Source organism: Onychomys torridus, chromosome 14 (genome assembly GCF_903995425.1).
Source record: "Onychomys torridus chromosome 14, mOncTor1.1, whole genome shotgun sequence".
Lineage (NCBI taxonomy): Eukaryota > Metazoa > Chordata > Mammalia > Rodentia > Cricetidae > Onychomys > Onychomys torridus.
In genome coordinates, this window is record NC_050456.1 from 24,883,961 (window position 1) to 24,902,759 (window position 18,799).

Consider the following 18,799-nt stretch of genomic DNA (forward strand, 5'->3'; position numbering starts at 1 on the left):
TCCCAAAGACCTTTCAACACAACTCTTAAGAATGCTGGGAAGATTATATTTGGAGGATACATAGAGCACTTATTGTGCTAAAAAAACTAGCCACATCGTTATTATGTAACATTCTCTCATTCACCTTTTTAGTGTTTGCCTTCTTTAAGGGGTGATGGATCACTGGAGGGCAGGCTGTTCCCCTAACACCCTTAATCCAGTGTCTAGAGCATAGAAGGGACTTAATAAATATCTATGAGTAATACATATTTAGCATATACTGGAAACCCCTAAGTTTTTGTAGTCAGAGTGTAAGAGAAACTCATGCTTTTCATTATTTTCTTAACTGTTGAACAAGGAACAGTTTTAGATGGCAGCAGTGTACATTGTAGTAGACTTTGAATTCTGTCTGTGACATTGAGTGTGTTGTAAAATGTTTTTCATACACACACACACACACACACACACACACACGCGCGCGCGCGCGTGTGTGTGTGTGTGTGTGTGTGTGTGTCCTCATCTGTGTGTTATAAGGAATTACTCATTTTTTCTAAAAAAGGACCATGCTTGGCACACAGGAACCATTTATTTTACTTATTTTTAAATATTGAAATTTCTTGGCTTGATTGACCCACAAGTTTTAATTCCCATTTATAAAACTGGGGACCTGATACTTTCTCTTCTTTTCATAGAAATGATATGCTAACAATTGTTACCAAATGCCTTGATTGTCACACCTCAATTGTAGGTTGCACAAAACACTATTGTGCATAGTTAACCATTTGAACTCAAAACAACCAGACATTTATGTTGTCACCATGTGAGAAATTCACCAGTCTTTAGTGTCTCAGTGTAATAAACGCTACAAAGAGAAGAGTGGAAGGTACATCCTATGCATCTTTCTTACCAATATCACAGACTTCATTTCTGTCTCAAAGAACCAAACATTATCTGCACTAACTCTAGGTATGCTGCCCGTACAGATCCTTGTGTGTTTAAAGGTAGCCGCCAAAATACTCTCCGTGGGCAATCTTTGCCTCGTTCTGGAAAGCCAGTTCAATACTTTTCAAATGAAATTGCAACCTAGTTAACACTAAGTATTCCTTTAGAAACAGAGTGGAAGGAGTGAAAGATGAAGAAAGGAAGCGTCCCCAGACGTGACCCACTCTTCCGGTTTGAGGCTTTAAACAGACAGGCAAAGAAGAGCAGAATCGGGATTTTCATTTCATCCGAGTAAAGTGGGTACCGTTTGCGTGAAATGCTGCAATTTCTCCAGAGAGTAATCCTAAAATGTATTTAGACCATTGTTAGCCAAGTTCATACCAAGTTTCTTCAAAACACAGCTTTGAATCTTTTTAAAAATGACTTCGGTGTAACTGTAACGGCAGAATGAGGAAAATATTTTGATAGCAGAGGGTGTTTTGCTGGCACTATCGTGCAAGGCTCCGTGATCCCAGCCCATCATTCCATTCCCATAAGACTGGGTTGCTCCAGCGATGGTTTAGTCCTTCCTAAAACTCTTAGGCTGCAAAAGCAATTCCAATACTCCGGAACATAAATTGTAGTGAATGAGTATTTACACATTAGCTTTTTCTCAAAATTTGTTTTTGAAGTTAGAAGTAGCCTTAAATGGTCAGGGTGGTCTTTCATCTGCTTAACTTTTTCTCTTTTTAAAGAAAAATGTGGAGCACTTCATTGTGCATTTCTGTGTCATCCTTGCATAGGAGCCATGGTAATTTTCTCTATATTGCTCCAATTTTAGTGTATGTGCTGCCAAAGGGAGTATATTCATCTGCTTAAATTTTAAAAGAAATCAAAATACTTAGTTTTATCCTCTTTTCTGGTGTTCCCTTATCTCACAAAGGAGTAATAGACTGAATCACTACCGAAACAAAGCCACAAGCTGCGTCTTTGAAGCCAGGTATGGTGGTGAATGCCTGTAATTTCAGGACTTCCTGACACTAAGGCAAGACCCTATTTTAAATAAACAAACACAAACAGAACAGAAAAGCATTTTTGAAAAAAAAAAGTGAGTTTTAGTAATGATTTTCCTTTGTGTGGGCCTGGAGAGCAAAGCCAAGGCCTTCAGCACTGTAAGAAAGGGCTGGATCATTTAGCCTCACCTTTAGCCCTAGGTCTTGTAAGTTCTTAACTAAAATCATCTGATGAGATGTTTGGCTATTCATATACTTGTTATTTTTATACTAACTGTAGGGAAAAGGAGCTGGCTAGAGAAACCCACCCTGACCGGGGAGCCCAGAATTAGGGAAGGATGGCTCAGATAAGGCCAGTGAGAGAAACACAGTTTAGCTCAGATCAGAGCCATCTCTGCCCCTGTCCAAGTGACTTGTGAAATCAACCAATCACAGAGCAGGACAGCAGAATCCTGGCCCTAGGACCCAGACCAGGGAAAGAAACACAGCCTGTGTTTGGGACCTGGGCCAGAGAAATGAACCAAGGAAACATGCCCTGACTCTGAAACCAGAACCAAAGAAACACTCTTGGCCCCTAAAAATCAGAGTCAGTGAAATAAACGTGCCCTGGCCTTAGAGGTAGTGTAGAGGCAGCTACTCTCCAGGACTCCTTTCCAAATAAATCTCTTTCTTAAAAGAGTTTTGGGTGAAGACCTTCATTGAGAGCTGAACAGAAGAACCTTGCTTGGATGTCCCCTAGTGGACTGAGCAAGGGGGAGCTGGTAACACTGAGCCTGAGAGGAGCAGGATTGCTGTGTCCTGCAGGGAGACCATCCCCCATCACACCAGGTATATCCTGACTTTCCCCAAGAGTCAGGATACCCTTCCTTGCTGGAGCAGTTCCAGGCCTGACTCTCCCAAGAAGACAGAAATTATTTCCTTTCCAAGGTGGGGCTGTTTCTTTGCAGTTCCAGCCATCACAGCTGAGCTAAACAGCTCCAGGTGTCCGGGACACCTTCAGGGCAGAGATCTTGTTCTGAGTAGCTCGAGGTGTCTGGGATAACTCGCCCGCTAGGGCTAAACTGTCTCCTTGCAGTTTCAGCCATCAATTTACTAACATTTTGGTGCTGAAACCTGGGACACCAAACCCAGAGTTTTTGCAGTTTACTTACACTAACAAGATCTCGGAAGAGAAAAATTCGAATGTAGAACTGGCAAATACATCTGGATTTGAATACGAAATGCTACTGGTGCTAATATTTTCTGATGCCATAGATGTAAATGCTGTTTTTCATTTAAATTAAATTATTTTTATTAATTGTGTGTGTGTGTGTGTGTGTGTGTGTGTGTGTGTGTGTGTGTGTGTACATGTTCAAGCTGTCCTATGTGTAGGGAACAAAGGAAAACTCATGTGAATTGTTTCTCTCTTTCCTGGGACCTGAGTGAACCTTTCTTCTCAATGATCTCACTGGCCCTAAATTCAATTATTGTTAATTGATAATTACTAAACGCCCAAACCTAACTATTTTGAGTATTGATGTGATATATATATATATAACATTTATTACACTCATATGAGCAACAAAATGGGAATATGAACAATTTCTTTTAGGGTATGGTATTTACTTCATACATCTGCAGTCCCAGCCAGCTCTGGCAAAAAAAAAAAGGACAATAACGAATAAAACAAATAAAATAAAAATAATAAGTGCTGAATAAGCAACTTAGGAAGAGCCCTTTTTGAATGAAACAAGAGTTGCTTCGGCTTTCTAATTCAGAATCACAGCCGGAGCTGGACACAGGGAAAAAGCAGCATTATTATCACCAGCCTTTGCTTGCTGCGGAGGAGGTGCAGGATCGTGGAGGCCAGATGACCTCAGTGTCTCCTGCTGTGGGATGTCTTTCTGTATGCTGTGACTATGTGTTCCTCCCATTGGCTAATAAGTAAAACTGCATTGGCCTATGGCAGGTCAGGATGGAACCAGGCAGGGAAATCCAAGAGAGAGGCAGGAGGAAGATAGGCAAAGGCAGAAAGAGGGACTCCAGCCTGCTGTCCAGGGACCAACATGCCAGAAGACTGGTAGGCCAGGGCACACACGGCAAAACAGAGATGAATAGAAATGGGTCAAGTTATAAGAGCTAGCTAGCAAGAAGCCTGCCGTAGGCCATGTGATTGGCAATTAATAATAAGCCTCTGGATGATGATGATGATGATGATGATGATGATGATGATATTTTTGTATTTCGAGACAGGGTTTCTCTGTGTAGCTTTGCGCCTTTCCTGGAACTCGCTTTGGAGACCAGGCTAGTCTCGAACTCACAGAGATCCGCCTGGCTCTGCCTCCCGAGTGCTGGGATTACAGGCGTGGGCCACCACCGCCCGGCTGGATGATTGTTGTATAAGCAGCTGAGGGACCAAGCAGCAGGGCAGGACTGGAGACACCTTCGGCTTCAGTCTGCCCCCTCCCCCTCCAGCGTAGTCTCGTATCTTAGTGTCTCTGTCTTGACTCTTTCATTTATAAGATGGAGTTTACACTGCTGGTGTACCCAGGGAAGCACTTAGTGCCAGCACTCTCATTTTTACCGAGTACTTCCATGCAGGATTTCATTTGAGAGAAGCCCCTGGGTGAAACCGCACAACTTTTAGGATAGAACCGTGTACATGTATTTAATGCACATGATCGTTACTTAATTTGCTCAGAGCGAAAGAGGGGAGATTTTATTCCTCTTGTGTCCACGGAAGGTCTAGCTCTCGGTGCGTTAAAGGTACTTCCTCCCCGCCCCCACTTAAATTCAGTCGAACTTCAGAGCATTTGAAGATGCAATTTCATTCATTCACCTGTCATGCTTTATTCTCCAGAGCTACCTCTTATCCCCACTTTACAGATGGGAAAGACAAGTGTGCAATAATGTCCCTAAGGCTAGAGGACACTGAGCCCTGCGCCTCACTCTCCCTTTCCGAAGGCACGGGACACACACTGGCTCTGCAGCAGGTCTGCATGAATCGTGAACATTTCCAATCTTGTTTGTAAGCTTCTGAATGCAGAGAAATGAAAAGGAGGCGCCGTCGACGCAGGGGTGGTTGGTGCGAAGCCTTTGGTAGCGGCCTTGCCATCCAGCCTCAGCCGTTTATGCCTTTAATCTTCTCAGTGACCGGCAAGTGTGAAAACCATTTTTAAAAGTACCTTGTAACCTCCAACCTGAAGAAGAAGAAAAAACGGCTTAGGGAGCAGTTAAAAGCCCCATTATGTGTGGAGTCTTTTTTTTTTTTTTATGGGATTTTCTGAAAGCACTCACTTTTCACCCAAAGGTTGAGACTTTTTTTCCCTCCTAGTCTGGATGGAGTTAGATCCTTGCCAGAAAGAAGCAAAGTAATGCCAGTGAGAGCCGCCATCCGGCCTGCGAGGACACAGTGTCTCTTAGGGCATTGCTGGAAAGCACGTGCCAACTGCTGTCCTTGCTCACACCAAAACATGCTGCTCCGAGTGGCGACTGATTTGCATACTCAGCAAAAATACCTGCCTGCGGGTTTGCTCATTGACAAATTTCAGTTATTATTTTTTTTTTCTGGTCCCAGAGAATGTTCCAGAAAACTTTGAGAGAAAGGGGGACATATCTAGGGATCCCATTATTCCATTTTGAATTATATACCTTGCTTGTTATGAATGGCTTCCTTATAATTAGGTGTTTAATTTAAAACAGAACCTGTGACTACAATCGCCCTAAGACACAGGCTTAAAACATTAACTATTTAGGGGTCAGGTGGTGAATATTTAAAAAAAACCTTTCAATCACAAAGGTATAACTGATTGTACAGAAAAGATTTCATGAGATCATAAAGAAAGCATGGAGGACAGTATTGTCTGCAAATAAAATCTAATTTCCTATTTCCAAAATTGTGATTTTTTTTTAAATGCTTCTATCTCAAGGGACATACTTTTTAACTTTTGAGTAAGGTAGAGTGAAAAGGGTCTTTAATTTGGGTGTCTAACCGGAACACATATTCTGAAAAAGAAGAATCAAATATCTCTGAATTCTTTGTCGCTGAGCATGTCATAGGCAAACCTGGAGGCATATCTGGAGACAAAATCAAAGGGGAAGGGGAATAAAATCACGACACCAAGAAAGAAAGCACACTGAGCAGAGGCATCAGTAAATTCCTGCAACCCCAAAGCATGGACCCCCTTGAGGAAACAACAACAAAATACTCAGCAGAGCTTTTTTTTAGCAGTCTCCCTCTAGCTAAAATGGAAACAAACATGCTTTTTGGAGTCATTCTGAGATAACCTTAGAAGAATCAATGAAAATGAACTGATCTGTTGTATACTTCACGAGCATAAATATTCACCTGTTTGGATGGCATTCTGTGGTCACTTTTAGTAAGAAAATGAACAGGTGGCTTCTGGAAGCACTCTCTTCTTTTCTGGGTTCTTGGCTGACTTTTTGTGGGGAGGGGTTGGCTTTGATTGCCACTGAGGTAAAAGGCATTACAGATTCCCCCATTGCTCTCCAATCTGCTTGGCTGGGTTCTGACTCTGTGCGTTAATCTATCTTTCCACACGGTGCTCAGACTGAGGCCAGGGCTTGAGCTCACTGAGAAAACCTGTAGTGCTGAACTCTGACATCACTTGCTGTTAGGTGGAAGTGTAGGTAAATGAATTAGATAAAGTCAGGCATTTAGAAAGCTGCCAGATGCATTTATACGACTCATATAGCAATTGAGATGTGTGTGTGTGGTTTCTTAAAAGATTGGATCATTTGGTATTTCCAGTTGTTATTGGTGTACTAATTGGGTTATGGTTGCTTGCCATCAGTCAGTCTTGGCTGAACACTGCCCTCCCCATTTCTGATGAATAGTTAATCAGATGAACTATATTTCCAGTGTTCGAAGAACCACTTCTTATCAAAAGTTTGAGTTACAGCAAAATGCAAAGGTGTGGTTTTCTTTTTTGTCAAGTCTAGCTGAGAATGTTCTTGACAGACTCCCTTCTCTGTCCAAATAGTTCCCTAATTTGAAATATTTCAGCATTAAATGGTAGTCTTATTGTAAACTCTCTGGTTTTTAAAGTATGTTTTTGAAGTTGCATAAATGTGTATATTGGAAATACTTGGGTAAAGTTCCTCTAGATCCAAAGGTTAACTTGACTTAAACACAACCTGAATCAAATGTTATAAAATTCTCTCAACATACTGGGTTATGTGAGCCATTTTTTTTTTTTTTTGGATCGAACCCAGGGCCTTGTGCTTGCTAGGCAAGCGCTCTACCACTGAGCTAAATCCCCAACCCCATGTGAGCCATTCCTAATCATGTGGTGATACCTTGATAGACAACTTGTTAAAGCATCATCAAAACTGTGCTAAAAGCACAGCAGGGGTATATTCAAGGCCGCCAAAGGATGCTGAAACAGATTCCTTTACCTGCTGTGATGTCATCCATTGCAGAACACAGTTTACCAGAATCGCTAAATGGTCTTATTAATAAAAAAGCTCAGAAGCCAGGTGTTGGGGTGAACACTGAAAGATTAGAGAAACAGAACAAGCCACAGCTAACCTCACCTTGCCAGCTTCTCAGCCGATCCCATTTCCTCAGACTGAAAACCTCTGTGTCCTCATTGATCTCAGCCGAACTGCTGCTAAAAGCTTAAAAGCCTAAAAAGGCTCTAGTTCCTGGTCCTCACGCCTAATATACCTTTCTGCTTCCTGCCATCACTTCCTGGGATTAAAGGCATGTGTCTTCCCCAAGCAAGACATGAGATCTCGAGTGCTGGGATTAAAGGTGTGTGTCTCCAAGCCTGGCTCTGTTTCCAGTGTGGCCTTGAACTCACAGAGCTCTGGATGAATCTCTGTCTCCAAAATGCTAGGATTAAAGGCATGTGCTACCACTGCCTAACCTTTATGTTTAATATAGTGGCTGTTCTGTTCTCTGACCCCCAGGTAAATTTATTGGGGTACACAATATATCAGCCACAGCCCAGTATAATTTGTCTTGTCTTTTAGGTCCTAGTGCCTCCTTTGAACCACTACTCTGGCTTTGGGGGCCAATACTAAGTGAACTAAAGGTTACTGGGACACAAACATTGTCCAACATTGTCAGTCATGACAGTTGACTTGAAAACCAAGATGGCTACTTAAACCAACACACAGGAAGAGGATGAAGAGGGTGGTGTGAGACTTCACCACACTACTCAAAGTGGTGTCCAGTTGAAAACTTGTCGTTTACTTCTGGATTTTTCCATTTAATAGTTAGGACCATGACTGGCCATGGGCAATTAAAACAATGGAAACAGACCACAGGTGGGAACAGTACATAAGTTACTTAGAATCATGCCTTGAGAAAGACAACCCAGTTATCAGTACAGAAGTGGATTTGTGCTTTAATAGTTACGGTGTTTTATAGACATATAAAATTTTAAATACTTTTTTTTTTTTTGCCACACTGGGGATGAAACCCAGGACCATGTATATGTCAAGGAGTTCTCTGTCAGTGAGTTACAGCCTCAGTTCTAAATACATGATTTTACATTAAAATGCTATGTTAGTGTTTTAAAAAATATAATGGTTAAACACTATTTTCAGCAGCTACCAAATTAAATAATTATTTATAAAGTCTATGCATAGAATAATTTGAATTCTTTGTGGGAGAAAATCCAGGACACAGAATGATGAATAAGCACCGTTATTGCTATTGCAAATAGCTACTTAGGGAATTTGCTCCCAATTAACCTTATAGACAAATGAAAAATCATCCTCTAAAAATGAACACATTTATTTCTCTAAATATGTAAATTCCTTGGCATTTCTACAATGCTGAGATAAACCATTTCAATCTATGTTTATAGAACAGAGTTGGGAACTGATTTCTCTCTCCTTTACAAACAGCCTTGACTGCCTACTCGGAGTTCAAAACTGCCTTAAAATGTGTCATATTTTTGGTTTACAAAAGGCATTCTAAAATTGTATTATGCAGTTATTGTGCCGAAAGAATGACCCTTGCCTGGCTTTGTTTACTGAACGTCAGATTCTCGTTCGTACTACAGCTGTGTACCAGGGCAGTTTCCGTTCCGTATGAAGGGCAACTAATGCACAAAACAGTCAAGCCACAGAGCCGTAATTAGTCTGGGAAACATCAAAGTGCGCTCTTCTGAATCCAGCCGATTTGCTCTGGGTGTGCAGAACCAATGGTCTTTCTTCGCTAAGGTCTCTTATTAATTTTTGCTTTCGTGTGTTGTGAAGCAGCCGCCTTGCCATCAATCCAACATCCGGCTCAAAAAAAAAAAAAAAAAAAAAAAATCCATTTTGATGCCACAAGCGCAATTTCAATGGGTTTAGGAATAATAACCAGCTTCCCCCCTCACCCCACTTCTAGAAAATAGGAACTTGGAATCAAAGTTTCCAGTGTGTGTGACGTGAAAGAGCAATGGAAGTGTGGCTTGGATCCGCGTTCTAGAAAAGGCAGGAAACGGGGCTTGTAAACCTTCCGCTGTTTGTGCTTTACATCCGCACTAGTCTTGTCGCTGTGTGCTTACCGTCTTCTTCCCGGTGGGAGTTCTTTTCCTTCTTTGGGGGCACCTAGTGGGTTTTCACTGAAAAGTTATTTAATGGCCTAAATTATTAATTAAACTCAGCCAGCAAGGAAAAAAAAAATAAACCACCACCAACAACCTTAAACTGATTAATAGTTTACCTAGCCCAGGATGAAGGCAGTAAAATAATCAGGAGCGTTTGCTTTCTCTTTGTTGTGATTATGATTTTTAAGCAGCTATGAAGGCAGTGGAGGATGCCAAATAGGCCTCATCACAGGAAGTGAGTGGGTAGGTAAGGAGTGGCGGAGGGAAAGTGGGCATCATTGCTTAAAAAGGAGTGTGGGCCGGGAGCCCCTCCCCCACCACGTCGTCTGTGCGCTCTTGCTCCATCTGTCCTCATTCCTTTGAGTGTTCTGCATAAAGGTGGAGAGGGATAAGCTGTTTATTTATTCCTGTGAACATGAGAGCTTTCTGCAACCATCTCCTTCTCTGCCCAATATCTCTTAATTATATATTCAAATATGTGTACATATAGCATGTAAATTTATAAATAAATTCATTTAAGCAGTGTCAATATACATTATTTGGGCAAATATATTTTCTTGTCACAACTTCCTTTCTTTCTCTGTCTTTTGGTCTTGCGATGGGGTATCACCATGCATCCCAGCTGCCTCTGAACTTATGAGCATCTAGCGTCAGCCTCCAGACTGTTGGGATTACAGGCGTGTGACACCATGCCAGTATTTAATTTGCCTGTCTTCCCAACAAAATATTTAAATTTGATTCTGAGTTATAGTCCATTCCAACCACGCGCCAATTTTCATTTTGGTGTCATAGTCCCTAACTGGATAGACACTAAAATACAGCCAAGCAAAACAAAAAATGTAATGATATGCATAATTAACATAATGAAGAGGAGCACAGACAGGTAATTTACTATAATTGACTAGTAAACAAATGTGTAATGTCCATGGAATGTCCAAGCATGCTCCTTCTGGAAGCATTTTTAATTGGTCAGGAATTGAGTGCTTTCAAAAAGTGACAAAATTATTGCACAGTGAAGTTAGGGCTCCCCTTTCCTCATGAGAAAGGTACAGATCAGGCACCATCTGTTGATCTGATTTTGAATGAACCATGACCTTATTGGACAAACTTGAGCATTAGAATTTTTTATCCTTGTTTGTTAGTTGGCGGCTTACCAGAACTCTGTTACCTCTGCAGCTCTGCATTCTTCCCAACTATGGTATCTGAGAGGTCAAGTCTAAGTATTAGTGTCAGTGCCGATGGGAACAAATCCACATCAGAATTGAAATAAATATATTTAGCCTCTACACGGCTACTTTAATTCAAATGATACTTCATTGATTACCTTTCTCTTGCATTACCTACGGCTTTGCCTGAATCTTTCTATAAGACTACTCAGGCTATTTACCACTCAAAGTCACCTCAGGGTTCACACATAATCTCACTTAGAAAATTCTGAAAATGTTTGGGCTGAGAATGAAAAAAAAAATGATATTAAGAAAAATGAGAAGTTCTAGAAAACTCAATAGATGTTTTCCCAAAAGGAGACCAGAAGCTGATTTACCAGCTGTGCTTTCTGGTCTCGTTATAGGCTGAGACTAAATTAGTGAAAGTGTGGTTTGTGAATCCTTGCAAAAGTGACCATGCTTGCCAATGCAGCAAGGCAGCATAATAGAAAACACACAAGCCTAGGAAGGAAAAGAGAATGTCGTCATTATTCTCAGATAACCCTCCCTCCCTCCCTCCCTCCCTCCCTCCCTCCCTCCCTCCCTCCCTCCCTCCCTTTTCTCTCTTCAGAGTTAGGGATAAACTCCAGGAACAGGTACATGCTAGATTAATCCTCTACCATTAGGCTGCATGTCTTGTTCCTATTCTCTGATCCTTGTAACAGGAATCTTAGAAGGTCTTATTAATAAAAACAAACCTGGAGCTAGGTATTGGGGTGAATGCTGGAAGATCAGAAAAGCAGAACAAGCCACAGCTAACCTCACCTTGCCAATTCCTCAGCTGATCCTGTTTCCTCAGACTGGAAGCCTCTGAGTCCTCATCTGGATGGATCTCAGCTGAACTGCTTCTCAAAAGCCTGGAAGCTTAACCAGGCTCTAGTTCCTCATCCTTACGCCTTATATACCTTTCTGCTTCTGCCATCACTTCCTAGGATTAAAGGTGTATGTCACCAAGCTTGACTGTTTCCATTGTGGCCTTGAACTCACAGAGATCCAGATGGATCTCTGCCTTTGGAATACTAGGATTAGAGGTGTGGCCTCTAAGTCTGTCTAGTGGCTGTTCTGTTCGCTGACCTCAGATATTTATTAGGGTGCAAGATATATTGGGGAACACAATATCACCACAGGTTCTTCTTCTCTCCCTCCCTTCCTCCCTTCTTTCTTCCCTCCTTCTTCCTTTCTTCTCCATTTATCCTTCCAACCCTCTTTTCTTCCTTCCTTCCTTTCTTTCTTTTCTTTTCTTTTGTAGTGTTGAGGATAACCTAACATTTCATTTTCACAGAAAACAGAAGACAACAAACAGGTTATTGAAATTAATAATAGAATTAAGTAGGTTGTTAAATTGAATCCAATACAATTATAATAACAAAAATATCAACACTTTCACCAACTGCACTGCATAATTTTTTGCTTTTCAACTTGATATAAGTAAGCTAGGTCATCTGAGAAGAGGGAATGTAAATTGAGAAAAAAAGCCTTCATCAGATTTCCTGTAGGCAAGTGTATGGGGCATTTTCTTGACTTTTCGATGGAGGAAGGCCCAGCCCACTGTGGGTAGTGATTCTGTGTTGTATGGAAAAATAATGTGAGTGAGCCTTGAGGAACAAGTCATTAAGTAGTGCTCCTCCACCGCCTCTGCTTCAGTTCCTGCCTCCAAGTTCCTGCCATGAGTTTATGCCCTGATTTCCCTCAGTGATGGACTGTGATTTGAAAGTATGAGCCAAATAAACCATTTCCTCCTCAAGTTGCATTTGGTCATAGCACACACTATGATACCAACTAATTAAAATATGATGGAAAACATGTCTTTTATTATAGCTAAAAAACTTGAAATATATGGAAAATGATTGAATGAAATGTGGAAAATACCTACAGAAAACAATTAAAATTATTAAAGGATGTAAGGAATCATGATAGACGTGGAAGAAATAATTATTGAATGGAAAAGAATAAAGGGAGAGAGTGAAGTATTCTCACTTACGGGAAAGTTAACATTTTATAACCCTTTTAAATTACTATTTTCAACAACATTCTAGTATAGTAGGGGAAGATGGAAAGGGGAAGAAATAGGGTTGGAAGAGTGATACAAGGCAGAACACCAACAGCAATCACAAACAATAAGACGGGAAGTGGATGAGAAGATACCACTAAAGATAGGGTGCTGTAAGCTAACCAGTGCTATTGATTATTAGTATGCTGTTTATTAGGTGTTAGTATGTATGCTGGATGGACAAACTGGATAAAAACCAATGACATAAAACTTTCAATCAACATAAGCTAGAAATCACTGTAGTTAGGTCAAGTTGGGCACCATAGCTGATGTGCTCGATGGTATCTGTGTCATTATCCAAGGAAAGATGGAAAAGCCATCTGATAGCCGAAGATGGCAGCATGTGCCTGTAGTCCTAGCCCTCGAGAGGCTGAGGAGAGAAGATTGTCAGTTAGAGGCAGCCTGGGCTACATAATAAGATTTCCTCTCCACAACACCTTTTCCCTACCACCTCAAAAAAAAAAAATCATAGATTAACAAGATGATATGAAGTTTGGTACCAGGATCAAGTCTTGTCCTAAAGTCCAAAACTTTCAGCAGGCCAAACAGAAAAATGCCTGGAAAAGGTTTAAGAGTTTAGTTCTTTCTAAACTCTAATCTTGGTATGAGTTAACAAGATAATATAACTCACCTTTCTGTTGTTGGTTGTTTTTTAACTCTTTTGACTCTTTGCTCTTTTGGGGGGCCTGCCACTCAGCTCCCAAATAAATCACACACAGAGGCTAATTCTTAATTATAAATATTTGGCCTTAGCTTGGCTTGTTTCTTGCCAGCTTTTCTTAACTTAAACCATCCCATCTATCTTTTGTCTCTGGGTTTTTATCTTTCTCTGTTTCTGTATACCTGTTCTTTTCTTCTTACCCCATGTCTGGCTGTGTGGTTGTGTGGCTGGTCTCTGAAGTCTTCTTCTTCTTTTCTTGCTCTTTGTTTTTTTTTCTTCCCGATTTCTTTTTCTATTTATTCTCTCTGGCTGTCAGCCCTGCCTATCCTTTCTCCTGCCTTGCTATTGGCTGTTCAGCCCTTTATTAGACCATCAGGTGTTTTAGGCGGGCAAAGCATCACAGCTTTACAGAATTAAACAAATGCAACATAAAAGAATGCAACACATGTTTGCATCATTAAACAAATGCCCCACAGCATAAACAAAAGTAAGGCAACTTAAAATATTCTTCAGCACCTTTCCCTCTAAATGAGAGAAAAATCAACCAGTTTTTATATTGCACTTATAAGGTATCATAACTCAAGCCAATAACTCACCTTTTATTGATTATTTGCATCTGGAAGGTTCTGTCTTGGGGAAAGTACCCAACTGTTAAAGACAACAAATATGCTTGAAATCTGAGCTCAGTCCTTGATTTCCGGTCTTTCCTCATGCTCAGTTGATTTTTCAAGTTCAATGCACTTTGTCCATTGTTCCCATCTCTCTTCATCACCATTGTGTTGGTTTTGGTCTGATTATCTCTGGTGGACCATCAACATGGTTCTCCAACCAGACTGTCCCCAAGATGGCATGGCTAGTTTCTCCAATTTAAATGTATACTGATCTGCCTGCTTTCTGCCTCTTGAGTTCTGTGACTAAGGGTGTGTGCCACCATGCACAACACTCAAACATACTTTTAAAAACATATGTGGCCAGGTGTGGTGGTGCACACCTTTAGTCTCAGCATTTGGGAGGCGGATCTCTGTGAGTTTGAGGCCAATCTGGTCTACAGAGTGAGTTCCAGCATAGCTAGGGCTGTTACACAGAGAAACCCTGTCTGGAGGGTGGGGGGGGGGACAACAAACAAAACATAAGTGTGACCACGTCACTCTCAGTTCTAAGTTTTTGTTCATTTTTCTATTAGATATGAGTGTATCATCTCTAAGAACATTTGGAGCACACCTACCCAATGTGTCTGCACTTACTGACTTTCCGTGTGTGTGTGTGTGTGTGTGTGTGTGTGTGTGTATGTGTGTGTGTATGTATGTGTATGTGTGTGTATGTATGTGTATGTGTGTGTGTGTGTGTGTGTGTGTGTGTGTATGTGTATATGTGTATGTGTGTGTGTATGTATGTGTATGTGTGTGTGTGTGTGTGTGTGTGTGTGTGTACAGCTGCACTTGTACCACTTGCACTTGTGTGGCAGTAAGAGGACAGCTTTGGATGCTGGCCCGTGCTGTCCAGCTGCTCTACAGCAGTCTCTTTGGTGTCCACTGCTCTGTTAGGCTTGCAATTGTCGAGGGCACTGTAAACGCTGGCCTGCAGGTTCATATGGACCCTCCTGTTTTTGCCTCCCATGTCAGTGTTGGAACACGGAATTACAGTTTCGTGTTACCATCCCCAGCGTTATGTGGGCTCTGGGCTTGAACTCAGGTCCTTGCACGTGTACAGTAAGCACTTTACCCTCTGAGCCATCTCCTCAGCCATGATTTCGGATTTTTTTTTTACCCAATAAAACATATATAAGCCAGATATGTTTTTTAAAGGATGAAATAAAAAAAGTTGAAGTTAGTTGGGCATGATGGCACATACCTGTTATCTCCACACTCTGATGGCTGAGGCGGGAGGACCTGGAAGTGGGGCTTAGCCTGGCTACACGGTGAGTTTAAGGCTAGCCTGAAGTAGTTATACAGTGAGACTCTGTCCTGACATACAAAGGACAGAGGGTGAAACTCAGTTGTCGAGTGCTTACCTAGCATGTACAAAGTGCTGGGCTCAGTCCCAACCCTGAAAACAGGTGAAGCCGTTCAAACATCACTTAGTAACACAAGTTAAAACAGATAACTGTTTTTTTTTTTTTTTTTGGTTTGTTTTGTTTTTGTTTTGTTTTGTTTTGTTTTCTGAGACAGGGTTTCTCTGTGTAGCTCTGCCTGTCCTGGATCTCGCTCTGTAGCCCAGGCTGGCCTCTAACTCACAGAGATCTGCTTTCCTCTGCCTCCCGAGTGCTGGGATTAAAGGCGTGCGCCACCACGCCCGGCCAAACCTATTTTTATAAAATGTGACATTGAAAAATAACTTGGCCTATTAACACTTTCTAATGCAGTGATTGAAGTTTAATTTGTTTTGATGCTGTTGGTCTCTGCAGTGGCTAAAGAGACAGTGGCTCAGAAGTAAGTAGAACTGCATCATTGTCTATATCTAAAACACAAGTTTTACGCTTCAGTTGTATTCAACTACTTGTTTTTCAGAAACTTGCTTTCTTTGGTTTCAATCATTTTTATGAAGAACGACAGTGCAGTATTGTAAACAGCAAAACTGCGACACTTTCTTAGTTAAACAAAACCTTGGAATATGTTAGAAAATTTCATTTTTATGCTTTAAGAGACATAGATAGGAAGAGTTCTCTCTCACTCTTTTTGGTAATGACTTATCTGTGGAAATGTGGCCATTTTGAAAACTTCTATATCTACATATCTATGTCCAGCTATATCCTGCCACAGAGATCCTTACATATCCATGTTTCCTACTGCTCTATTCACAATAGCAAAGAAACAGATCCTGCTTAGATGTCCATCAGTGGATGGCAGATAACAAAAATGTGGTACTAGAACAATGAAAGTGTATTCATCTGTGAAGATAAACCAAGTTATGACATTTGCAGGAAACCAGATGGGATTCATTTACCGTTCTAGCTGGCGTGAACCTGGGAGAGTGGGGGCCTAAAAATGAGGTGGACTAAAGTCTCGTGCAATAGCCAACTTTATTCAGAGCATCGGACAGTTTATACTCTGAGGGTTAACAAGAGTCATCTGGGTAAAGTGTACAATGACAAGGACAGGCTGCACATGGCAACAACATGTTTTTCTATAGAGACATATGAATAATAACAGCCGAAGTCAACCCACTGTTATCCAACACGCCTGGGAGGAGCAGAAAACACAGTCCAAGAACAGTTCTGTGTTTTTGAAGAAGCTGAGGTCCTTTTCTTGGGGTTTTCTCACGAGCACTCAGAATCCTCACTGGTCTCCGTTCTTGGACTGTGTTCTGACAACTGAAAAGTATTGTCTTAAATGAGCCAATCCAGACTCAGAAGGACAAATCCCACATGTTTTCTCTTGTGTGTTGATTCTAGATTTTGATTTTCATACATACTTTACACCCCCCCCCACACACACGCGGGATGGGGTGCAGGGCATGAAAGTAGAAAGGGTATTGTGAGAGGAGAGAGAAGGTTCTAGGGGAGAGGGGAAAGTAGGAAATATGACATGTGTGACATGAAATCAGAATGAGAGCTCGTGGACAAGAAAGGGGATAAGCAGGGGAGGGGAGTGAGGGGGAGAATCAGCAGAAACAAAGGGTGTGTGAAATGTCATGATGCAGCTCATTATTTTATTTTATATGCTAATTTAAATGAACAGAGATAATTGTTTCTCATTCTGTCAAACTCTACTTTTATTCTGAAAAAAAAAAAAAACAGATCAAGTATTTTTTGTTTCTCCTCCTCCTCCTCCTCCTCCTCCTCCTCCTCCTCCTCCTCCTCCTCCTCTTCCTTCTTCTTCTTCTTATTTTGCAGGGGCCTTGGGGAGATGGCCCAGTCAGTAAAGTGTGTCTGCCACACAAGCATGAGAACCTGAGTTTGGATCCTCAGTACCCACGCAAAAGCTCTGGCTGTGAATCCATGATTCCAGCATGGGGGAGGTGAAGACAAGTGGAACCCTGGAGCTCACTGGCTCAAACTGTCTCAAAACTAAGAGAGAGATTGAGGAAGACACTTGAAGATACTCCTCATGTTCACTTACATGTGTACATTAATCCATCCATACTGTATATCACACACACACACACACACACACACACACACAGAGAGAGAGAGAGAGAGAGAGAGAGAGAGAGAGAGATCGAGATCTGACAGCAATGTATTGTAATCATAAAATATGTGAACAAATTTTGACCATTTTTCTGTAAAAAAATGCAATTCATTTTAAAATACAAAAGTACTTTTAAAGTTCCTTGCTGTGAGATGAGCAGTAATCTTTGAGTAATACACTATTCTTTCTTGCTTTTTGTGGTGCTAGAGGTTGAACCCAGGGCCTCATCCTGGGCAGGTGCTGTCCCACTGAGCCCCAGCCAGAACCCTTGGGTAATAAGATTTTTAAGGTAACTTCCTACTTCACTAAAGAGTTCTCTTTTTTATAAAGTCAATCCCACAAACCACATTCACTGGATTCACCTGTTTTTATACATGTCTTCCAGACAGGCTATGTCATGCTTTTCATTATGGTGCTGTCCCTATGAGGTCCCTCAGTGATGGATTATGAATTGATGACTTGGAAGTATAAGCCAAATAAACCCTTTCCACATTACTTTAGTTCAAAGCTATAGTATTCTTTTACGATTCAGTAAAAATCTTGTGAAAGAAATTTCTACTTTTTTTAAAAATCAAATTCAGGAAAGGTTGCCATCAACAATGCAAATGAAATGTTAGTGAGCCATAATAGTCTTCTTGTATCATTTTTAAAAATGAAACAAAAATTACCTGTCCTAACAGTTTATCTAAATGGATTGTCTTGTGCATCATGTATTGTTCATACACCTTGGTTTGGAGACCGGCAGACTATGGGCCTTTATTTTGAACATATTTGGGGATACTCTTGGCTCTTCCTGTAGACCACTAGCTTCTTAAAAATCACAAATGTCTAATTTATCATTGCATCTCCAGCATATAGCCCTAGTCAGGACATACCCATGCTGGCTGAATTAATCACGAAGGTAACACTACTTTAGTCAGTCAGAGAAGAGTGTTGTGTTTAGTTTGGGGTGATTTTTTGAAGAAGAACTCAAGGAGTTGGCACTGATTCAGAGGAAGGGAATTCTAAACTTTGTTAAGACAGTAATTCTAGACTGAGGCTATTGTAGGCAATAACCTACAGGAAGAATTTGGTGTTAGAGTACAGAAAAATTATCTAACAGAGTTGCCTGGATGTGGATGGGTGGCTTTGGAGTATGGTTTCTTATTCTGGGAAGGGTTAACACAGCCTCGATGGCTAGCCACCTCCAACGGGCTGAAGACAGGCTTGAAGCACTTGAGCGGTTGCTGTGAATGGAGAAGAATTTAGATCATCCTTGGACTGTAAAAAAATGGCTGAGATTTGAACCCATTTGGT

The 18,799-nt window shown here is 41.1% G+C and overlaps 1 non-coding gene across 1 annotated transcript; it reads right to left on the reverse strand.

The window, feature by feature from the left end:
* Positions 1 to 1,655: 1,655 nt before the first annotated feature.
* Positions 1,656 to 1,765, reverse strand: LOC118595876. The gene has a single exon (XR_004946576.1). It is a non-coding gene; the product is annotated as a U6 spliceosomal RNA (small nuclear RNA).
* Positions 1,766 to 18,799: the final 17,034 nt, after the last annotated feature.